This window comes from Papilio xuthus, unplaced genomic scaffold (genome assembly GCF_000836235.2).
Source record: "Papilio xuthus unplaced genomic scaffold, Pxut_1.1 DF826961.1, whole genome shotgun sequence".
Lineage (NCBI taxonomy): Eukaryota > Metazoa > Arthropoda > Insecta > Lepidoptera > Papilionidae > Papilio > Papilio xuthus.
Window position 1 is genome coordinate 5,327,893 of NW_013531688.1, and position 23,556 is coordinate 5,351,448.

At 34.7% G+C, this 23,556-nt stretch overlaps 1 long non-coding RNA gene across 1 annotated transcript in view; it reads left to right on the forward strand.

Moving 5' to 3' along the window:
• LOC106120076 (uncharacterized) overlaps positions 1 to 23,221 on the forward strand; it is a 26,427-nt gene extending 3,206 nt beyond the window's left edge. Inside the window, exons 2-4 of the long non-coding RNA XR_001227982.1 lie at positions 20,166 to 20,296; positions 20,404 to 20,506; positions 23,162 to 23,221. This is a non-coding gene — a long non-coding RNA (uncharacterized LOC106120076). The remainder of the gene's footprint in view (positions 1 to 20,165; positions 20,297 to 20,403; positions 20,507 to 23,161) is intronic.
• The last annotated feature ends 335 nt before the right edge of the window (positions 23,222 to 23,556 follow it).

A 23,556-nucleotide genomic window follows, 5' to 3' on the forward strand; every position in this document is an offset into this window, starting at 1 on the left:
ATATATATATATATATATATATATATATATATATATATATATATTTACACGACTACATACACGACTTTGTTATATACATATAACAAAGTCGTGTTAGTTACACTATTTATAACTCAAGAACGGCTTTACCGATATGGTTGAAAATTGGTGAGGAGGTAGCTTAGAGCCTGGAGACGGACGTAGGATACTATTTATTCATTTTTTTGTAATTTCTGCCTTGAAGAGCTGGTTTTTATTTAACTTATCTATAATACATATTAAGTTTTTTTATATATCCACGCGGACGGAGTCGCGGGCGACAGCTAATATATTGTAAATAGGAAAATTTCATTGTTTGTTTGTCTGCATTAAATGGGCTGCGAAACTACTGAACTGATTTGAAAAATTCATTAAATTTTGGTAAACTACACTATCGGCGGGTGGCAAAGAAATTTATTACTAGATTTTTTAATTCCGCGTGCACGATGTCGCGGGCAACGACTAGGAATTAATAACTCGCATCTTAGTAGCTGCTTCGAATATGCTAGTATTTCATACATATAAATATCTCTATTGCAAGTTAATTTACCTATGAATGTTATTTCAGTATGTACTGCTGGAAAATATATACAAAAAAAAGTTATACGACCTTACGCACCAAAACGTAACGCAGAATGTTACGTTACGTAAACTAGGTATAGCGATTTTTGGTGCAGTTCTCAATATATCACGTCGGTTGCAGAGCGACACACGCATACAGGCGCACGCACGCACACAAGTGCGTGACGTCATCGTCAGCCTCTAGCACAGTAAGGTCAGGAAAAAGAAACAAAAAGACATTTCTTTTTTTTTCTAATACAACATTTTTACTTGACGGTTAAATTAGAATATGTATCTAATTGTACATCGATCGGCATTCGTTTGTTTGGACAATAACAACTTTAATATAATGAGATGTTTACATATTTTGAGGTTGTATACGCGAAATCAGATACTTTCCACGGAGTTAAATAAGACTAAAGGGTTATAATTGGTATAAAAATACTAATGTGTGAAAAGTTGCGCACTATGGAAAGTAGTAAAAAATAAAAAAAAAACGACAAACAATATCTGATTCAATTCGAAGAATACGCATAAATGACACTGCTGTTTAAAAATCGTTCAGTTTCTTGTTAAGGGATACCTTAACATATTTTTCCTTAAATGAGTATTAAAAAAAGCATTTAGTTTTTTTTTCTCCTTTTACTTTTGCAGCCAGTACCCCCCTAGCGGGCATTTTCCGAAGTGTGAGCGTAGCGCGTTATTAGTCCGCCTGCGCCGCGCCGGGCCGGGGGTAGGTTTTCACAATTTTGAGTTGAACGGAGTCACACAATGCGCCGCGTCATTTTCTATGATTAATAGTGGCGCGTCAGCAGCGAGGTGTCAAGTAAAACTGGTCGGTGAGCGCTATCGCACTGTGTACTCACCCTTATCACGATAATTACGATACTTATTTTAAATTTGCCTCAATTGACAAATGAACTCGAAAAACTTAACTAATCTTGCTTTTAAATGAAATTATGACATATGACTCGACTTAGGTAACATCTAATCTTCTACTTAAACTATTCTTTCCATTCCAAACGTACTCCTCGTATAATCTTTCTTTCCCATACATCAGTATTTTCAACCTCTTCATGGTTGAAAGACCCTACCAAGTCTCTTAACATAATCGCTCGTTTTCTGTTTGTTCCAAAATGTAATCCATACGTACTTAATAACTTTGAGATCACTTACCTATCATATGAAAGAGTCTTATTTAATTTCAAAAGCTAAAGTATGTAAAAAAAAATATTAAACTGGTTTAAAATTATATGTCAGAAAATTGAGCCATAAAAATCTATAAAAAGTATAAAAATAAACAAAAAAAAACCATCATCAAACCAGTTCATTATTGTAACACAAAATATTCGAGCGCCAATCGCGTTCATAATCAATCGTTAATCAACTAATACCAGCTACATAAATATACATAGACTGTAAATAAACACGTCAAATTTTCCACAAAACCTACGCGGCAGCCATACTAAAAAGCTTTGTAGGCCTAAAAACGTGGATTTCGGCCATCATCCGACTCCCACCGCCCATCCACTCTTTTTGTGGGAGGGGGCCCGACCTGCACTATCCCCCCAGCGGCACTTGACGACCACGGTGCTAGAATATTAATGTTCATGCTTAATTGAATTTATTTCTCATTGATACTATTTTAATGTCGTTTCAACTCGATATTACGTACCTTCATAACGAAGATTTATTAAGATACATTCTGGATAAACAAATCAAAATACACCAGAAACAATTTATTTATAATTAGCATTCTTCTTCATTTCTTATTGTTTTCTTAACTATTCATATGATAAACCAAAACATGTTCTTGGTTACTATCCCACTAATTATATCGTTTACCTCTAAATTATCATATTCAAAATCTATGTATATATAATAAAAATAAATTGCTGTTGGTTAGTCTCGCTAAAACTCGAGAACGGCTGAACGGATTTATCTTATCTTAGTTTTGAAATGTTCGTCGATGTCTAGGGAAGGTTTAAGAGGTGAAAAAAAAATCGAACAATTGCCGGAAACTAATTAGGTTTTTTTTTCATTCCACTCCGACGGAGTCGCGGCCGACAACTAGTTTTATATAAAACTTAACAATTATTTAGTAAACTAAATAAAGTTAACGTGTATAAATTGATTTCAATTCAATGTTCGATAGATTAATCGTATACGTTGGGTTGCATGAAACTATCTAGAAATGATTACTTCTCGGTCCCGATTAGCCTCCCCGTCTGTGCCGACTTCCAATCGGAATCTCGTCCAATATCCTGTCTCCTAATTACTGACCTTAAAATTAATTCCCCGTCGTAAATAATGGCCTGTGGCGAGCGGTAACAATGTTATCTTAACAAATTGACGCTCGCTTAGAGAGAGACAAAACGGTCCGCCGGACGAATTTTACAATTTCACCCGGACTGTGTTTAGCGCTGTTTATGGCGGGATGGGGTTCAGTGGGGTCGGACATAGTGGTTGTGGGGGGAAGGATAAGGAGAAAGTGGGCGAAAACCCCTAGCACTTGGACGTTGTCGAGCCGAGAGATTGGTGTGTTTGTGAATGAATATTATTTATTATTGAATATTAAATTTTGGACTTAATTTTAATTAAACCAAAGTTTATAGTCTTATAAATTTTGTAATATATTATATTAGGTATATAGGTAACGCTTTTTTACCTATCTTAAATTACATAAGGTTATAAGTTTTATGTTTAATATATCTTATTATTTTTTGGAAATTGAATTTGAATGTAAGTATAATTAAAGTGAGAAATAACGTGGGTTTCCGAGATCAAAATCTCTGTGTCTTCATCTCTATTATCTTCTACAAAACAGAGGTAATATGTTTTAAATTAATTAATTAAATTAATTAATAAGATTTTTTAATTATATTAAATTTAAAAACATATCAAATCTCAGTCGAAGTAAAAAAAAAATAGATTTTATTTGGCACGAAATATTTCTTGAAATCTTGAAAATTGAAAAGCAGTTTTCAGTAACGCGAATTAATTAAATCATAGATTTAGCTTACCCATTATTTTCATTACGATTATAATAGTTTCTTAGTGTAATTTTATTACTACAGTTCTGAAAAGTTCAAATCAGGGAATATTATAACCATTTAGACTTTCTTACTCATTGGTGTAATTCTTGAAGTAGTGTATTTAATGAAAATTTTAATAAGAACATTCCTGAGGACATTAAAGATAGCGGCCGTAGAGGTCCGACAAATGAAATGTACGCGTCCCGGCGGTGCCCGCGTTGTTTAGTACGGTCGCCATTTGTCGGCGACAGCTCGATTTAATATTCTATTTTACTCCGACGATAAGATTAAAGTATGTAATTTCTTGTGCCAGAACGCGGTATAAGGGTACACGATAGATATCGTCTAGGGCTGCCAACAGCTTAATAATTCTAGATGTACAAAATTATACCCATTTCAATATGAGAACAATCTTACTAATATTTTAAATGCGAATGTTTAGATGGATAGATGTTTGTTTCAAGGTATCTTCGGGACGGCTGCATGGATCTCGCTGAAATTTGGCATAAAGGTAGAGAATAGTCTGGAAGAACACATAGGCATAGGCTACTTGTTAAATTTGTTTTTAAATCCGCGAACGGATTCGCGGGCGACAGGTAGTATTTTATAAACACGGGCTGAAAAAGAATCGATAATGTAGGTAATCGATATGATTTTACGGAATATGTAGTACGAGGTTTAGGATTGTCGGAAATATCTTTTGTGTTCGTAATTGTTCCAGTTGATGAAATTCTAAATGTGTAAAGATTTCGCTACCAAAACCTAAAATTTCATATTAAATATGATGTAGTTTCTAAACATGGTAACCCTTCGTCAATAGCCGTAAGAAGTGTCCCCGGCGCGGGGCTCAGGCCGCAGACCGCTCCACGGACCTATAATAAAACCCTCCAGCCTCCCCCTCCGGACAGACACGTCCCACCCACACTAAGATGACGCCCGCCCCTTCATTATGTAACTGCACTTGGGCCTGAATTGTCAAAAATCGTAAGTCACATGTTCATAGCTTGGAATACACTGCAAAACTCATAGGTGGTCCGAACAAACCGTTCAATGTACGTAACGCAATGGTTATTGATGATGTCCATGCTACGATCCAGCCTTGTAGATTGGGACGACTTTCGTACATTGGAAATTCGTGACTCGCCTAACAATTCAGCTATTACCGAGTCTTGCATGGCGTCGAGTTTTACGTGGCTTAAGGTGCCAATTTGCGCCTTAAAGCTGTTGAATATTTATCACGAGATCCTCGGAAATTATGAGCAGTAGTTTTAAATCATTTATACACTTTGAATGTGTGTGTTTTTTACATTTCCAGCAATGCCATTTGATTTTATTCTTTTGATCATAAACTGTCTGCGATAGATGCTAAATTTTATCCATTTTCGTTGCTTATCACCTCAACCGTTTACCAATTTAGGTGGAATTGAGTCATTAATACATTCTCACGCTTATGTTAATAAAATAACTATTAATTATTATTATTAATATCTTGTATTGATGGATGTTTGTTTGAAGGTATCTCCGGAACGGCTGAAGAGATTTTGATGAAATGTAGCACACGTTTTCTAGAAGAACATTAAATTTATTTCTTAAATCCGTGCGGACGGAGTCGCGGGCGACAGCTAGTACATTATAGTTCAATACAAAAGTAATAAATGTATATTTCACAAATATATTATTCAGGTTACACCTCCATCAAATTCATACCGTATTCAAATTACAAAGGAGCATGACAAACGAAAACTAACCCTACATAATCTTACTCAGCAGCGGACGTTGGGTTCTCCCCCGAAAATAATCTAAAACCACCCTCGCGATTTTCTTTCATCCCTCCCCCTAAGGGGTCAAGTCACCCTTAAGATCGATGGTGGGGAGATCCGACTTTGCGATAAGGGTGAAAGGGCCCGTCCTAAATTAAGGCCACCCTTTGTGCGTCTCAGATGGGTTCGAACCCGCGCCTTGCGCTGACGGCTTTTATAATTAATTTGCTAGTTTGGGCCTTAGTTTAACGAGGGCGGCCGAAATTTATTCTAATGAATTCCTCGTTGGCGAATTTCCGATGAGTTTCCGCCATATGCTTTTTACATGCATCGGTCGGATCGGTTTATGTTACTCGTACATGAAACCGACATTGTATACATTTCATTTGCCTCAAATTGCTGATTCACTATTTAAAAATCGACTAGATTATATAGACAATGTTTTGCATTTTATTATTGCAGATTATCGCGCGGTTGAATTACATAAATAAAATGTAACTAAAAAAATGTTTCTCTGTATTGAATAAAGTAAGATTCGATATTTTTTCACGAGGTGTTAAGATCAACAAATATTAGATTAAATTTATGTAGTTGATGTACAGTCAGCTGCATTAATATGTCAAATATTTTCAAAACCTTAGAAACTTAGGTATAAAAAATGGTCGGAAGCATAAGGCCGGTTAGGTGCATATATGTATTTTTGAAACAAATGTATATACAAGTTTCTGATGCTACGTATATGTATACATTTATGCAGCTGACTGTACAGCGACTAATACGGTCTTATAAGTCTTTGCTCTAGAATATTCTATCAATGTAGTGACGTTAACATCCCAGGCCACTTTGTGAAGACAGTATAACAGAACCAAGTGGGAAGCTCATCTGGTTAAATAACATCAACTGTCGGCACAGACCTGCCATCTTTGGTTGCTTTGTTGTGAAGTGACATTATACATATCTGCTATGTCTACATAAACTGTGACGTCACTAGATCCTTGTTATTAGTGAGTCACTGTTGTGGTAAGGCTACGTGTACGATCACATGACATTAGACATGTCTACATAATCGTGGATTTCAACTGTCGTATCACCTGTATAAGAATATGTTATCTCTGTTCTTCTTATAGACAATAAGAGGGATGGCTATGACGCTGTTATAAAGGTGTTAATCGTTGAAGTGAGCGCACAAAAAGAGGATGTTCTCCCTTCCTATGCTTTCTCTCCTCTGCTCAATCCACCTTCATGAGAGTATAATACATAATCAGAAAAAACTACAAACACTAAAAGACCCTCGTTGGCTACTACGAGTGTCCCTTTATCTCTAAAAGAACGCATCGGAACCATCTGCACTGAGTTTCTTTACGATCCTGAAAAAAGTGCCTCGTGCCCTAAAATTCGACAACACGGCACCACGCCATTATTCTCTTCATAGAGTTTTAGGTCTTTAAGTATTTGTAATCCTAGTGATATTTATACAGTGATACTTAAGAAAAGTAAAGGATTTTAAGTTACTAATTTTTATAATGTATATAAAAATTAATTGTTGTTCGTTAGTCTTGCTAAAACTTGAGAACGGCTGAACGGATTTATCTTATCTTGGTCTTGAAATGTTCGTGGAGGTCTAGGGAAGGTTTAAAAGGTGATGAAAAAAATTAGAATAATTGCCGGGAAAACCCTAAAAACAGCTTTTTATTTTTCCCATATAATCGGCTGAATGGAACTTGGCATAGATGTATAGCATAGTCTAGAAGAAATCACTAAAATGCTAATAATTACATTTTTTATTTACGCGCGAGCGGAGTCGCGGACGATAGCTAGTTATAAATAAATATACCTTATCTTTAGTCTACGTTACAGTTTTCGCTGGTCAGCAAGTAAACACTGTAATTAAACACTAGCTTATGTAAACATCGGTAGCGTAAGTTTGTTTGCTCCACCCTCATTTTCCTCCAGAATATTTAATTTCTAATTTCGTGTTTAAATTTTAACTTATTTGTAACCTCACACGTTTGCTTTGTGATGTTTGGTTTCACGTTTGACAAGATACGTTTGAATTTTTTTAAAGTCCTTTATGAGACAATATTCTGGAATAATTATTTGAGAAAATTCTTTCAACCAGTATTTGTTGGTTTACGACATCGAAATGTTGTGAAAAAACATCAAAGTAGCTTGTATTTTTGTTGTCTGAAAAACATTAATACTAAATTAACTTATTAACCGTGGGTTTCTGATACCAAAATATATGTATAAAATATATCGTGATATTTGTCTTTGAAAAAACAGATATAACAACATATTTTTGTTCTCAGAAACTCACGATAAGTAAAGCCATCACATAATATCTTATTCTTAAAATATTTAATTTCAATTTGATGTTTCTATTAGAACTTGTTAAAAGAGTGATTTTCCTGGAGCCTGGATTTTCGAATATTTTACCTACTGAAGTTGTAAGTTTACGTCTTATCTTATTGGAAATCCATAATCTATTCTATACTTTTATTGTCTACGCTACACTTCAAATATCTTCATAAAAAATGTCGTCGCTCGGCTTTTGTTTAATTATCGTGTAACTCCCGGTGGTGCGAAGGGTCTTTTGCTTGGGAAATTGGGTCGCTTACGGCACCTCGGTTAGTTTTAATATGTTTTGTTTTTATAACTTAAGGTAAGGTCATTGTAGAGATAGAACTTTAAAATTAAATGATTTTTTCGTTCGTTCTTGTTCAGATTTGTCGAGTGAAAATCAAATTAACAAAGTTGTTATGATCGTGAGATTTTTTCTTGTTTTTAATTAAAGCTTTTCTTCTAATTGTTAATTTATCTACATGTTTATATCTTTAATAGATTAGTGTAGTGAAGAAAATTAACACTTCGTATTTTATCCATAATTAATAACGCTCTCCCCACGTGTTAAATGAGGTACATATTATGAAATAATAAATATGAATATTTAAAATATTAAATAAATATTTAGTATATAAATATTTAGTATATATATGGGGAGCGTCGGTGGCTCAGTGGTCAAGCACTTGACTTGCAATCTGCAGGTCTTGGGTTCGAATCCCGCCATGTACCAATGTGTTTTTCGATTTCCGATTTACATATGTACATTTATCCGACGTTCTTACGGTGAAGGAAAACATCGTGACGCAACCTGCACATATCTGAGAAGAAATTCAAAGATATGTGTGAAGTCAACCAACCCGCACTTGGACAGCGTGATTGACTATGGCCTCATCACCCTTAACTTAGGGTAGGGTCCGAGCCCCTCGGTGGGGACGTATAGTGAACTGATGATGATGATATAAATATTTAGGTATATATAACTCCTTATGGCTATCATATACAAATAGAATTTAATTATACTAACCGTGTATTCATGGTGTGTTCAATGGTCCGCCATTCATTGGTGTTCGTCTTTTGTCTTACGAGAACAGTAAAGATGGTCTCAATATCTATGGGCACACCCATCTCTCTTCTATCTAGATGAATATAGTGCCTATTATTGTCATTTCTGTACAAGTATGTCTTGTCTATGAATCTAAATAAGTTAAAGTATAGACAAAGAACAATGAAAAATATTGTTTAATATTTTTTGTTGGTATATGTATACTAATTTACTTTCGTGTTTAAAAATAACTAAAAAGTATCACTGTTATACATAGATATTTTTTGCGTATAAGGACGCAGGACGCTGACTGCTTAAAGCTACCAGTGACGTTTGTTTGTTACCGTCCGTGTATGTCGGCCATTCGCCTTCATCAATTTGAATGAAACGCGAGTACTTTAATGCAGTTATTGCAAATATATTCTCGTGTCTTTTTTTCTGATAATTCCAAACTTATATTTAAATTAAATATATACTTAATCTTTTAGTAAATAAAGCTCATACATAGCTACAACTAATATCCGAACTAAGCTTAAAGCGCTGAATTGACACAAGTAACCTTCATCATTGCTTGCCCGCCAACCGGAGGGAAACTTTTCCAATTACGTACTCAGTCAAGTACCTAGCCACCTCCTCCGCCGCCCGTCCCCGTGCCGCTCCCCCGCGGCCCCGTGCACCGCCACAAAGAAGTTTTAATTGCTTGCCTTCATTTCAACAATCAACACGACCGGCCACTACTCAAACTACATATTATTACAATGTAGCAATTGGAGCCAGCTTCAAATTACTTTGGGTTTCTAATTAATAACTAACATTAGAATCTACAACTCGGCGCTTTGTTATTCAAATCCACTTTTATATGGATACGAAAATTAAGGTTTTTTTTTTAACCCGTCAAAATGAAGCTGTTGAAAAAAGGTCATATATGCTTACCATATTTTTGACAGTTTAGTTTTCGCGGACGCAGCCCGTCGCTCACTCGCCGCGTCCGCGAAATAATACCAGTACCACTCATCCTGATGAAGGGCCCCCGATAGGCTCGAAACTAGTCGGTGCCGCCACCGGACGTATATACGTGAGTGTTTAGCCGTGTTTATATATCAGTTTAGTATAATGTCTCACGAAAGTTTGAATAATTTAATAGTTTAGTTTTCATTAAGCTCGAAGATGTTTTGTTTAGCAAATGCCATACCGTAGCATTCGTAAATTTGTCTTTATATTAAAATACTAGCTGTCGCCCGCAATTAAAAAAAAGCAAACTAAGTAACCTACTTGATCCTCCACACTATGTTCTATATGTGTGCCAAATTTCATCGAGATCCATTCAGCCGTTCTGGAGATATATTCAAACAAACATCCATCCATCCAAACATTCGCATTTATAATAAGTAAGATAATAAAACGATGGACCCTTTATTATAATATATAGATGAAAAACGAATCTATGTACACAATTAGTCAATTTTGCTTCAAAACCTTTTGCACTATAAAATGCGTGAAAACCTAATTTCGACGCAGCGATTTTTTGCGATGATTTTTAACAAAAATCGTATAATTGAATAGAGCGTCTGCAGACTGGTGTGTATGTTTATCTGTATAGATATGAAGTATAATTTAATTCCCGGAAGGGTCGGCAACGAAACTAATTTTAGTTACAAAAGCAAACAGTACGATAGTGGGGACTTACCGCCCCACGGACAAGTGGGAATGGGAAAGGTAGTTGAAAATTTAATTTGCGTTTACTTTAGACACAACCGTCTGTATATTGTTTACATAATTATCATTCAATTAATACGAATATGTAAAATTATTATTAATGTATCCAAGATGGTATTAATATTTGGCAGTTTTTGCACAATGAAAGATGTGTTTGGTAAAGTATTCTGTACGCTACGTTAAGATTGCTACTAAAAGCATTTAATAATATAATTAAAAACCATTCGTTTGGTTTTGTCAGGCTTTTTTTACATTGTTTTCATCCATTTACTGCCATTTTCATTTAAAAAATTGAATTGATTAATAAAATTTAGATTTTTGATAGGTATATTATGAAAAACTGAAAGCGTGGTTACCCTAATCTCGTACTGGAGGAATCCTTGCATGCAATGAGAGCTTTTAACAGTCAAACTTTAGTTATTCGAATAGTAAAGGAGTTTTTACGTCACCAATATAAAGTTGACTGGAATTTAACTATGTATTACGAGTGTTTACAAATAAGTATAAAAATAATTTTTAGTAAAAATGGAGATTGCGTTTGTTGTAAAATTGTTCGATGTTATAACTACGTTTATTGAATTCAAATAAAAAAACACCCTATATACGACTTAATAAAGCATTAACATATTGTGTAATCAATAAAACAAAAACATTATTTATGTATCCAAGTACATAAGTAGTAAGAACAATTACTTTCTTCAGTGCCATTCGGAGGGTAACAATGAACCCTATTTTCTTTTCAGCCTATTAAACAAGAGGGGGTTTTGTGGGGGTCACAGATGGCGATGAGGGGTCGTCTTAATGTTGCGTTCCATGCGAGTCTTGTGACCCCTTGGACATTAATCCTACGGGGCCCAACAGGTCATTGAACCCGAATTAAGAAAGGGAAGTTGGGGTCGAAGGCGATCGTTATTTTCTCTGACGAAGTATCGCCAATTGTGTTATTTAAAGTTATTCTCAGTTTTAATCTTTGTATTTTAAACCTTTTTTTATTTATTTTATTCGTAGTGTTATACTTTTTATGTGCCTTTTTGGATCGGAATATTCCTGTTCTTGTGCGATGTATCACTTGAACTTTAAGGACACAACTCAGCGTAAAAAATAAACTTTGTTGATGCAATATTATCAAAATTACTTTATATGAAACTAATTGATATAAAAATTAAAAAATAGCCTTTAATATTCCTAAATACATCAGACACCTTTCCATCAGTCTTGTCAAAATCGGCCACGCCGTTTCGGTGATTAACTAGAACAAACGTGGCCTTGCAGATAGTCTGTAGTAAAAAAATGTGTTTTTTGTTACACAGCAAATACACTCAATGAGCAATGTTTACGAAATATATTTTTTTTTCATATGTAATATACAGACAATCCAATTTTATTAATTGTATGGACTAAACATATTAAATGTATATTAGTGATAGTTGCAGTACGCTGTGGCGAGGGCGGACCCGTCCGCAACTATTGCAAACTTTCGCCCCTCCCCGCGGACCTCCCCCCTCTTTACCCGCTACCACGTAACCCCCGCACACACCCTATGATGGTCGACTCCTTGACGATGCTCGCCCCTAGCGCCTATAAACAATTCATCGCCATCTTTAAATTGAATTTCGAACGACCTTTTAATCTGTTTTTAAATTATGAAATGGTGCAATCAGCCAGATTGTTGTCAAGTACTCTCATCGGATTAAAAAATCGATACGCGTTACAATGTTCTTTAGGTGCTCGATTTTATGAAAATCTTTAATCAGTTAATGACTTTTACTTGGTGGCATGTTTTATTATTTTTAACATGGTTGTCAGAGGTACCTATACTAGATGGTAGTATCAGGATAAAGTAACTTCTAAAACAAAATTCTTTATTGATTTACATCGGACGTAAAAACCTAACCTTCGAAAGGTTTTTCGCGACTTGGGATCAACAGCAAATTCATTCTTAAATCATAGTACAAATAAAGTGTGTTTTTATATGAAAGTTGCGGTAAAATTATTGTAATAGTATTAGTCTCTGCTATGTTGTTAACGCACGTACAAAGCGTTGCACTGTCAAGCGCCATTTTATAGCTCACACGCAGCGACCGCTAGTTTTCTTAGTTAGACGTACTTTTCCAACTCATTTGCATTCAAAAGCAGATAGCATAGATGCGGCGATACGCTCGCCGGTCGTACCTTTGTGGTTTCTATATAGTCTAGAAAGTTCTAGAGCTCCAGTTCCGCCGACTGCCAGCAGTTGCCAACTTTGCCTAGAAGTTGGCGTAATGTTGTGGCAAAAAGCGCTCACGCTAGGTTTAACAATTACCTAAGCAGGCTCGAGAAAGTTTCGCTCGTAGTTTTGCTGTTTATTCCGTTTTTGAGCGAACTATTCCGTACATTGTTGGATTATTTTAGAACTAGAACTAAATTTGCGCTCCTTTCTCGCCGCGGCTAAAGTTTCGTATATACTAATAGTCGCTTTGTGTTGCATCATTTAATTACTACAGCAGCATTTTAGGTGCATTAGTTTCGAGTACCTACTCGATTATTATTTGGTTATTGCAACTACAAAAAGTACATGTATTTACATACATCTATCTTACTTCTTACTCAATATTATCTTAAAATGATGAATTGATTGATTCATGGGTGGATAGATGGATGTTTGTTAGAAGTTATCTCCAGAACGGATCTCGGTGAAATTTGGCATAGATGTAGAACATATTCTGGAGAAACTAGTTTAGTTTTTTTAATTCTGCGTAGACAAAGTCACGGGCGATAGCTAGTATTAAAATAAACACTTACCTAGATTATTTGCAATTTGCTACATTTTTTTTTGTTTTATTCCTTTCTAGATATGAATATAGGGCAAGATCAGCAAGCAAGATTAGCAAATCATGGTCGGGATCGATTATTAAGATCGTCATCGACATCGATCATATTTTGTTATTTATAAATCAATACCAAAGCATAATATATAATTTTAAAGCAAAACTAATAAACATCTAATAACACTGCTTGAATAATTTCCACGACATAACATCAGGTGGGCGCCATTAAAACTGTCCGGAAACACAACGTTTTCAATTACGAAAAGCTCGCGAGCTATTCGCATCGCTCAGGGCTATCGCATCGCGTGTCCGGACTCCGGACTATACTACGTACGAATATAAACAAGAACTAACGGTCGTAACTTAAAGAGGTAGACAGAATTTATAATAGTATAATATTAAATTTTGCTCCAGCCCTATGTAGTTCTGTGCTGTGGTATATAGCATTGATTTATTAGGAACTTATGACGTTAATAAGCTAGTTTTCTTGTATATAAGAGGAATGTAAAGAGTAAGATGTAGAGCAGTAAGATGTGACTGCTCGAGCGCAAATGTGAATTCTCCGTGAATATGATTATATCCCTTTTCATGTGCTTTGGACCAGAAACGTTTCTCTGGTGGTTGAATAAATAATGTAGTTATGTTAAACAACCGTTAAAAGAATTTACGGCAATAATTAATTTAGTGTACTATGTCTTACATTTTTTATAGTACACTAGTTTTTGTTCGCGTCTTCGTCTGTGCAGTATTAAAATTTAAAAAATGTATATCGCCTATGTTACTCAGTGTTAACAGAGCTTTCTAATTTGTAATTTTTGAAAACATATATAATAAATAATTAAATATACACAAGTCAAATAAGGCAAGCCAGCCCTAATCGTGGGATGCGCGGTGTTCGCGTGCCTTGCCGCCATGGGCGCTGCCATCGCTCCTCCTGCTATTCGACGCCATTTCGCACCTTCCCGCGCTCACCATCCGTACATACATTCCGACATTATCACGACTTAGATTAATTTCTGTCTTTGGTTTACGCTACCAAACTATGTTTATTGATCAGTAAAGGTAAAACACCTAAAATCTGTTTACTAAATTAATTTAGTACCTAGCTACGGACGTCTAAAAAGATACTTCACAACACGCCTGTAACTCAGAGGGGTAGGCAGAGACCATGGACCTCAATTTGGTATGGTCAAAGGTACCTCCGCAATCCACTTTTCGACTCAAAAGACAAAACGTGACGGGTGGCGATATTCGTCGCTGCTTACATCTTTTTAAGATACTTGTAATAATTGCTGCAATTCAACAATTAATAGCTTGTCAATCTTAGTATTAAGAAACAACAAAAGTATTTTTTTTATTGATTTCCTTTACAAAAGAATGTAAATTCGTTACTCACAAACTATCTAAAATTACCCTTTTAAAACTTAACAACTATCCGAATACAATTTCGAAAGTCGACAATTTCCCATTTATGACGTTGAATTCGAAACTGTTCGTTCAATGTGCTTAGTTTTAAAACGTCTAATCTCTCTAAAATATTGTAACACTTTGCGAAAATGAACTCTAAAATGGTATAATATTTAGTTGAGTTTTGTTCAATCTATAAAATCCTTTGTAAGGAGATTAGCACAAAGTAACATGTATTAGGTAGCTTCCGAATGCCGCAAATCAGGCGCGCCGTGTCCAGTTACAGCGGAATGGGAATCTAATCCTATTAAATTTTTTGAATTGTTCGTTATTAACTGGTTAGAAAAGAAAGAAAAGATTTTAAAAGTGTTGAAATTTGAATATAGAAGACATTTTGGCTTCCCTCTTAACACCGAAAATGTTGCAGTTAGAGCTTATAGTTAACAGAGATATATTTTGATTAGGGTTAGGCAACGTAAATCTTCAAAACTAGACAATTTTAGTCGTACTAACCTCTACAATACTATAGTCGCTAAGCGACTTGCGCAATTATCGTAAAGGTTAGTACACAACGCCGATATTTCTATCTGGTAGCGTCAAAGACAGAAAGAATAGAAAATTCGCGTCGACGATTCAACATTATGTGTACGGAGCGTTATGTGATGACAGTTCATTGAAATGTGTAAGAAATAAACGATCTAAATTTAAATCAGTAATTTTCGTATATTTACCAATAAGTAAGCATATAATTATATCATATTTATATATGTATGATCGTCCATTCTGTTTCAAAAATGAAAATACCGTAAGTTAACGAAACAAACACATTGACGTTTCCCATATAAACGTATATAAACAATATTCAGCCAACTAACATTTTACTGTGATATATAAATACTAGATGAGACGTGTTTAAGCTTAAATGTTAAGTAACTATCTCCTGAAAGTAAATATTAAAAATTGTATAACACTACATATAGATAGAACTTACTTTTTAAAGCCTTGTTTTTATTAAACCTTTTTATATAACGTAATTTTATATTAGTTTAATGCTAACTTCTCCCAATCTCGTCATATCAAAGACTCTATGTAACCACAGCCTTATTAACCTTAGCTTTGAAGGCGATTCTAGAAATTTTATTTCAAGGTAATGTAACGCACACATAGAGAATCTAAAGATAAGCGCAAAGCGGGTCGCACAAGGATACGGCAATAATGAATCCGGGAGTCACAATTAAAGAGGGGAAGTGCGTAAGGACGATCTTGAAGTAATCTGAGGGATGACGGGAGAAGGGAGAAGGGTTAAATAAAGGGTCTGCGCCTACAATGTACTGAGGTGGAAAGAGTTAAGCAATTTACTTTGTTACTTTGATATTTCGTATGGAAGAAAGTTGTTCATTATTAGTATTTCTTTCAATATTGCGACGTAATCTTACTAATCTTATAAATGCGAATGTCTGGATGGATGGATGGTAATAGTATAAATGTAGAACATAGTCTGGAAACAAAGGAACATAGGCTACAAATATTTTGTTTTAACTCCGCAAGGACAGAGTCGCGGGCGACAGCTATTCATATAAGATGCCTGCACGTTTTATTTAAATGAAAGCGTAGGTTTTCATTGTGGAAATATTTACGCAAAACCTTAAGCAAGATGGATAAAATACTAAAACTGCAATAATGTTTATTTTAAATGAAACATATTTTTTGCATGTGGAGAATTTTGAACAAACATATTCGTCATTTTCGTTGATATCTTAATAATTTATAATAACCTGTTTCATGCTAATTGATTGTATAATTTACCAACAAACAAAACAAAACACACTGTATATACACATTGAAGATCTTTTTAATCTGTGACGATAACGAATTTCCCTCCCAAGCATGTGGGTTATTCGGTAGGGTGGGGGCGAGGGCGAAATAACGCGGGAAAATACGACGCTAGAGATATTAGGTGCTATTCGGAGCCATTTTGACAATTTCTTGAATAGCCAGGGGACTTGAAGTGCGATGGGGCCGAGCTCGCCGGTCATTGGAATTAATGTTTGCTTTTACATCTCTAACGTTAGCATAAAACGTTGCATTTATGTAATTATTTAATATCTTTATCTTTATATTGTTATAAATGCGAATGTACGCATGGATGGAATATTATATGGATGGATACAGGTTTGATTAAGGGTATCTCCAGAGCGGCTGAACGAAACTTGATGAAATTTGGCATAGATATAGAAAGAACATAATCTGGAAGAACACATAGTCTTATTATTTTTTTTTATTTTACGCGGACGGATTCACGCTCAACACTTCGACAGCTAGTTAATAAATACATCTGTTTGTTGTAAAAATAAGTGAAACAAGTTAGTATCCAACTTGGGGAAGCGCAACTTAGATCTGTTAGTGACATGAGCTGTGAGAATCGGTCTTTCGGTTCATTGGAGACATTGAATCACTGAACCGAGCTCTGAGATCAAAAGATGCACAATAGTTGAACGCCTTCCGCTTCAATATCTGTGAATATATAAATTATCAACATTACTATAGCTTCTATTCATTGTGATACGAATCTGATATGACTAAAATTGTTTTTCTTTTGTTTCAATCCAACAGTCAAACTCATATTTATTGAATTGTAACAAAGAGTATGCGTAAATATTTGATGCGAAATCTACATTAAAGGAGTGCATAGTTAGTAATTTAATGACTCTAAATGCAACAAGATAGAGTTAAAATTCTTAACAACTTTATATAAATAACACTCACTGTCGCCCGCAACTTCTTCCGCGCAGTATTAAAAAAAAACTTGATTAACTAATTTATGTGTTCTTTTTGGCTATGTTCTACATCTGTGCCAAATTTCATCAAGATCCGTTGAGCAGTTCTGGAGAAAACTTCAAACAAACATCCATGGACCATCCCTTCATCTAAACATTTGCATTTATAATATTAGTAAGATAAGATTAAATAAAATGATGAATCTTTCTATTAATAAAAATAAGTATATTTTTACTTTAAATAATCCATATTTTTACTACTCTACATATACATGATTACACTAACAAAAACGTTGTGGATCAATACGCGACGCAAAACTTAAATTCGCCTCCCCTCAAGAAGAAGGCTGGCGTGGACGGCTCCAAATTCGTATGTTAATATCCCCCCGCAACCCGCACCCCGCTCATACCCCTGCCCTCACCCCCGCCGGCGACTCCCCGCTCCAGGGAACGGACCGAACTATTATAAAGGGTAGCACGAAAGTTAGATTAATGATGTTAGGAGCTGACCAGTGTACAGGCGGAGGAAATATTGGATTCTAAGCGCGATTAGACAAATACACTTAACATATAGATGCAACATTTAATAAACATACTATTATATTATCTATTTCTAGAAAGAATGGTAATATTAACAAATAGCTTGTAAATCAAATGGTGTAAAGTCTTCCTACTAAACGGGCTTTAAAATGTAAAAAAGAAAATTCAAATAATTTCGGTAGACTAACGTGTTCAATCAAAGAAACTCAATTAAAAGAAACTTTTCAAATTCACGTTCATAGACATTTTTATAAGAAAAATAAGAACTTATTCTTTATGTATAAAATAATATTACATTAAATTCCAATGTGTCGTCCTGGTGTACAGTTTCTATCGAGGTCCGCGGTAAAGTGTGGACGATCTAACTTCGGCACACACACATACGAACGTATATACGAGTAAGGCCGGAGGCGACTCGCGGGGGATTAGATTCGTTAAGTCTTGCGCCGGGATAGCTGACAACTTTCGGGAATAGCCCGGGATGTGGTCAACGAACTAAACTCGAATATTTTATATAAGCTTTACTATTTAGCTAGCTCGTCATAGATTCGTAAATGTACATCTAAACCCTTTGAATCTCAAAAGCATTGAACCTCATGACAACAATTATCCTGCAGTTGTTTTATGCTCCTTACTTTACTCATCTTTTACAATGTTTTAAATTATATGACAACTAGCTGTCGCCCGCGACCCCGTCTGCGCGGGATTAAAAATAGATGTTGGCCGATTCTCAGACCTACTCAATATGCTCACAAAATTTCATGAGAATCGGTCAAGCCGTTTCGGAGGAGTATGGGAACGAAAATTGTGACACGAGAATTTTATATATAAGATAAAGACCAGCTTTAATGTACTAGCGTTTGCCTACATTTTTATGTGGTCAAAAGATGCATATCAAACTTACAACGTTACGTATAATGTTTATAGTAGATACTCTGTGCTTTAGACCTAAGTAACAGCATTGTGTGTACTGTGCTTCAGCGACATAATATGTACTAAATCTACGAAACGCATCAGTTCTATTTTCTGAATCATATTATACATAAATGGTTAACATTACACACATGTATTTATTACTAAACTATGTACTATCAATTACTTTTACGATATTTAATTTTGGTTGGTAAACTTTCACTTAAATAAGTAAGCAAGATTCATTACTAAAAACAAAACACTTAAGTACATGTAAACCAAACTTATATCAGACTATCCTTTGACTAATTGAATATTAAAAGCTCGTACATAATTCAATATTAAATATATATATATGTATAAACAAATTGTGTATGATTTAAAACGTTTAATATATTATCGTGTTATTAGAATCTAAACGCTAACATAGATGTATGTAGTTGTGTGCGTGACTGTACGCCCGCACACATCTAATGCCGTCCTCAAGTGGGCCGCCTTCACCACTACTATCGCATGAATTCAAGCAGTTCGATGTAGTACTATGAAAATTAACAGATTAATTATTAAATGTAATCTTTGTTTAAGAAAACAGGAAAAAAAACATCCACAAAAACAGATGGGGTTTAAAACTGTTCCTATTACCTCATAACCACAGTATTCAAGAAATATCCGAAGCACTGCACTTCTTAAAATTAGTTCGTTTTTTAAAAACCGTGTGAAAACATTCTAAATTCAAATTCACAACAAAAGATTACAAACATTAAAGTTTAATAGATAAAAACATTAATATTCCTGGCAACTTATAAATGTATTAGAATTTAAAAAGAAATTTTATTTTGTTGGGGAGAGAAATCTTTAGTTAGAACCGGTCAGCGTGAGACCTCTCCGGTCAGAGATCATTTGATTTTATAATGCGGCCGCGGTTCCCACAATCATACATGCGTCGAACTTCGACCTTGTGTGTCGCGTTACTTGACCGTTGATCTTATTACAGGTTTTAGAACTAGATAAATATTGAATTAAAAAGGGTTAAATGGTATTCTTAGGGAGATTTGTAATTTACAATTTAACGACTTCTTGTCGGTATAGTTGGAGGTCATTTGTTTCTGTAGGTTTGAAGGACATTAGATGCTGCGCAGTTGTTGAGACGGTCTATTCAAGCGAATACAGTATTGCAGAGACAAATATTTTTTCAAAGGTCCAAATCATTTTTTTATTTTACATTTTCACTTTTGTTGTTGTTTCAGAGGAAAGTGTGGTATCCAACGTTACTAATCACGTCTTCATTATAGTGTATCAGACCACTGGTCTTCTTGTTCCACCCTTAATGCTTCCTCGTATGTTTACCCGTCCATCGGAAAGAAGACAGTAATCATTGGTAAGGTCAAATTGTAATTGAATGGCGATAATGAAATATATTTCAGATAGATGACATAACTTTGTGTTACAATAATGCTAATTTAAGATTGTCAATTTTATTTATAGGTTTGACCTTGTTAAACTTAGTTTGATGAGCTGGCAGGAGCTACATACCAAGCGAACGTCTTTCACCAACATCGGCAATGCCTAAGAAGGTACAGACTCACAGGTGTGTACTTTCCTTAATGTATTGAATTAGAAATTGATTTAGAATTAAATAGGAAATAATCTGTAATAGTAGCTTATACTACAAGAGCACGTGCCCGCCCACATTTTGCTCGCGAGTCCGACCGAAACTACTCGTCCTCACACCCGGACACATATTTATCCGTTACTTGTCGCCGTACATCGCCGAACCCCATGCGCCTCTCCCGACTCTACGATTCCAAATTTGAATATTATGCAGACAACGTTCTAATCTCGTTTATATCTTGACTGACGGTCATGTTAAATATAATTTTTAAACTTTAAGGTCTAAGCAATAAAGATTATCTTTGATTGTTCAGTTTTTAAACATTTTTCGGAAAGAATTTTTTAATCTAATCGTTTTTGGGGCGCAGGAAATCTGTTTACATCGGACTTGATCGGTGGACGCTTATTAAGAGAGTAGGCTCTTATATTTTTACATTAAGTAACTTTGCAAGAAACACTAGCTGTCGCCCGCGACACCGTCCACGCGGGATTAAATAAAAAACTTTATTAGTAGCCTATATGTTCTTCCAGGCTATGTTCTACATCTATGCGAATTTTCAGCTAGATTTATCCAACCGTTCTGGAGATATCTGCAAACAAATATCAATCCATCCATCTAAACATTCGCATTTATATTATTAGTAGGATATATAATAGTTATAGGAATTCGTAAACCAGAAAGTCAATCGCGACTGATGACTGCGTAGTTACTTTTTTTACAGACGAAATAAAAAATTTACAGCCAGTTATCACGAAAACTTTAATCAGTCTCAAAGACTCGTAGACAATAACGTCATAAACCTTTGTTAATTCGTAAATTATATTAATCTAGAACTTTTAATGGCAACATCGAGAGCGGCGGCGAAACAAAATGAATGCTTCTCCAGAGCGTTCTAATGGCGTCGTCTGTGGCACATTCGTAAAGTAATTAACTAAACCCAATATAAGCTATATAACTCACAATAGCTCTTATATAGCTTTCTATAAGTATTGTTATTCTGTTAAACTTTAACAAACTTACATGAAATTTATATGTTTAGCAATTTTTTTTGTTGTTGTGTGTTGTCAACTTAAATTTTTTACTACACTAAAAGCTTCTATCAAATATATTAATACTGTTGTAATTAAACTTTTCAGATATGAAGAAAGAAAGAAACTTCATAACCATGATTCCAAAATCACAAAACCAGTCTATGTGAGTATTTTTTGTAAAGTTTTAGTCTCATATTCAAGTAGTTATTGCGACTACATCAATTAAAAACCCTATCTATTTGCATTTCGTCTAATGCTACGTAGGTGTTACATGAGTGCTACGTAGGTGTTACATGAGTGCTACGTAGGTGTTACATGAGTGCTACGTAGGTGTTACATGAGTGCTACGCAGATGCTACGTAAGTCGTAGCGTTACAAAAATCTTACATGTTAGAACTAGATAATTTCATCAATTACCTAAGGTTAGATCAATAATATACCTATTATTGAACACGATGTATACAGATTTTTCGATTTCACATAACTTTTCGTATGTTCTATAGTTATGAGATGTATAAAGGGGAACATGGTAACACGAATTTACAATTTACCATTACAATTAAACGTCATATTCAGAAACAAAAACAATTCTTGTTTTTTGATAATTTTTGACAGTTAGCGTTTGAGCGTTTTAGCATGTCGACAGTTTTGTAAAAACAATTAGCGAAACTTTTTCGCTCGCGCTTCACGAACAGAGCAACGCTCTATACGTCCGCGTCTAGTTGGCCCCTCACTTGTAGATAAAAATAATTTTCATAGCACTGTTGATGCGTATATAAAAGAAACAAGACCATGTCTTTCAATCTCAATTAATGCTGGGACACATATTTGATTTGATTCCATCATCTCTCTCCCTTTATCCTTATGTAGAGTCGGCACAGTATCTCTACGTTGATAGTCATGTCTGAATTCAAACCCATTGTACAAATATACTCTATCATAGAACCCAAGCGTATTTTTTCCGTTACATCTTACTAATATTAAAAATGCGATTGTTTAGATGGATGGATGGATGGATGGATGGATGTTTGTTTAAAGGTAACTCCAGAACGGCTTAACAGCTCTCGATTATATTTTGCACACGTAAAGAATAATTGGATTGTCATAAGATGCACCGTATTTAAAACGGTCGTTAATTAACCTTATGTAAAAAGTAAAACTTATAATATGATTTTATTAATATTAAAATGTGAAAGTAGAAACCGCTGTGTTAGTTTTATTTGTACCGGTAAAAATTATTTTATTTAATAATTAGTTATGTTTAATTAATAATTTCCATTTCAATTGTAATTAATTATTTGCATTTCCGTATTATAATGAGCATACGTAGTCAAATTGAGTCTCGTTTTGAACAGAATTAAAACTATCTAAATATAAATAAACAATTTTATTTAATAAATTGGACATAGTTTAACTAACAATTAAATTATTAGATCAATACGAAATTATTTATTAACCAGAAATAATTATATCTTAATTAATTCGAAATAGCTTTTTGTTCGTTTGGAAATAATTGATTTGCCTGTTTTAAAATAACGTCCGTGTGAAAATACATTAAAGTACATTCAGATTTTAATACGATTGCCATTTTTTTTTTCAGATAAAAAGATATAATAAAAAAGACGGCACAATTTAATGGATAACGTCAGCTGAAATCTTTATTTTTGTAAGTACATTCTAAAATCAAGCTTTACAACAACTTTAATTGTAATTGTGGTGACTACATTACGACCACACAGAAAACAGGCGTGAAGTGGAAGCAATTCCGCGTTTCGTCTGATGAGTGTGCGTCCTTATTTAGACCCTTTCCCTTCCCACCTTTATTCTTATAAGGAAAGGATGGGAGGTGGAAGTGGACTTTCCGGATGTGAGGATGCATGGAAAGGGAATATATTTTCTTTCTTTGCATCCTCTCCTCCGTCGATTAAAGGTAGGCAACGCATATGCAATTGCGTATGTCTATGGGCAACGGTCACTTCGCTATTTCAGCGATTT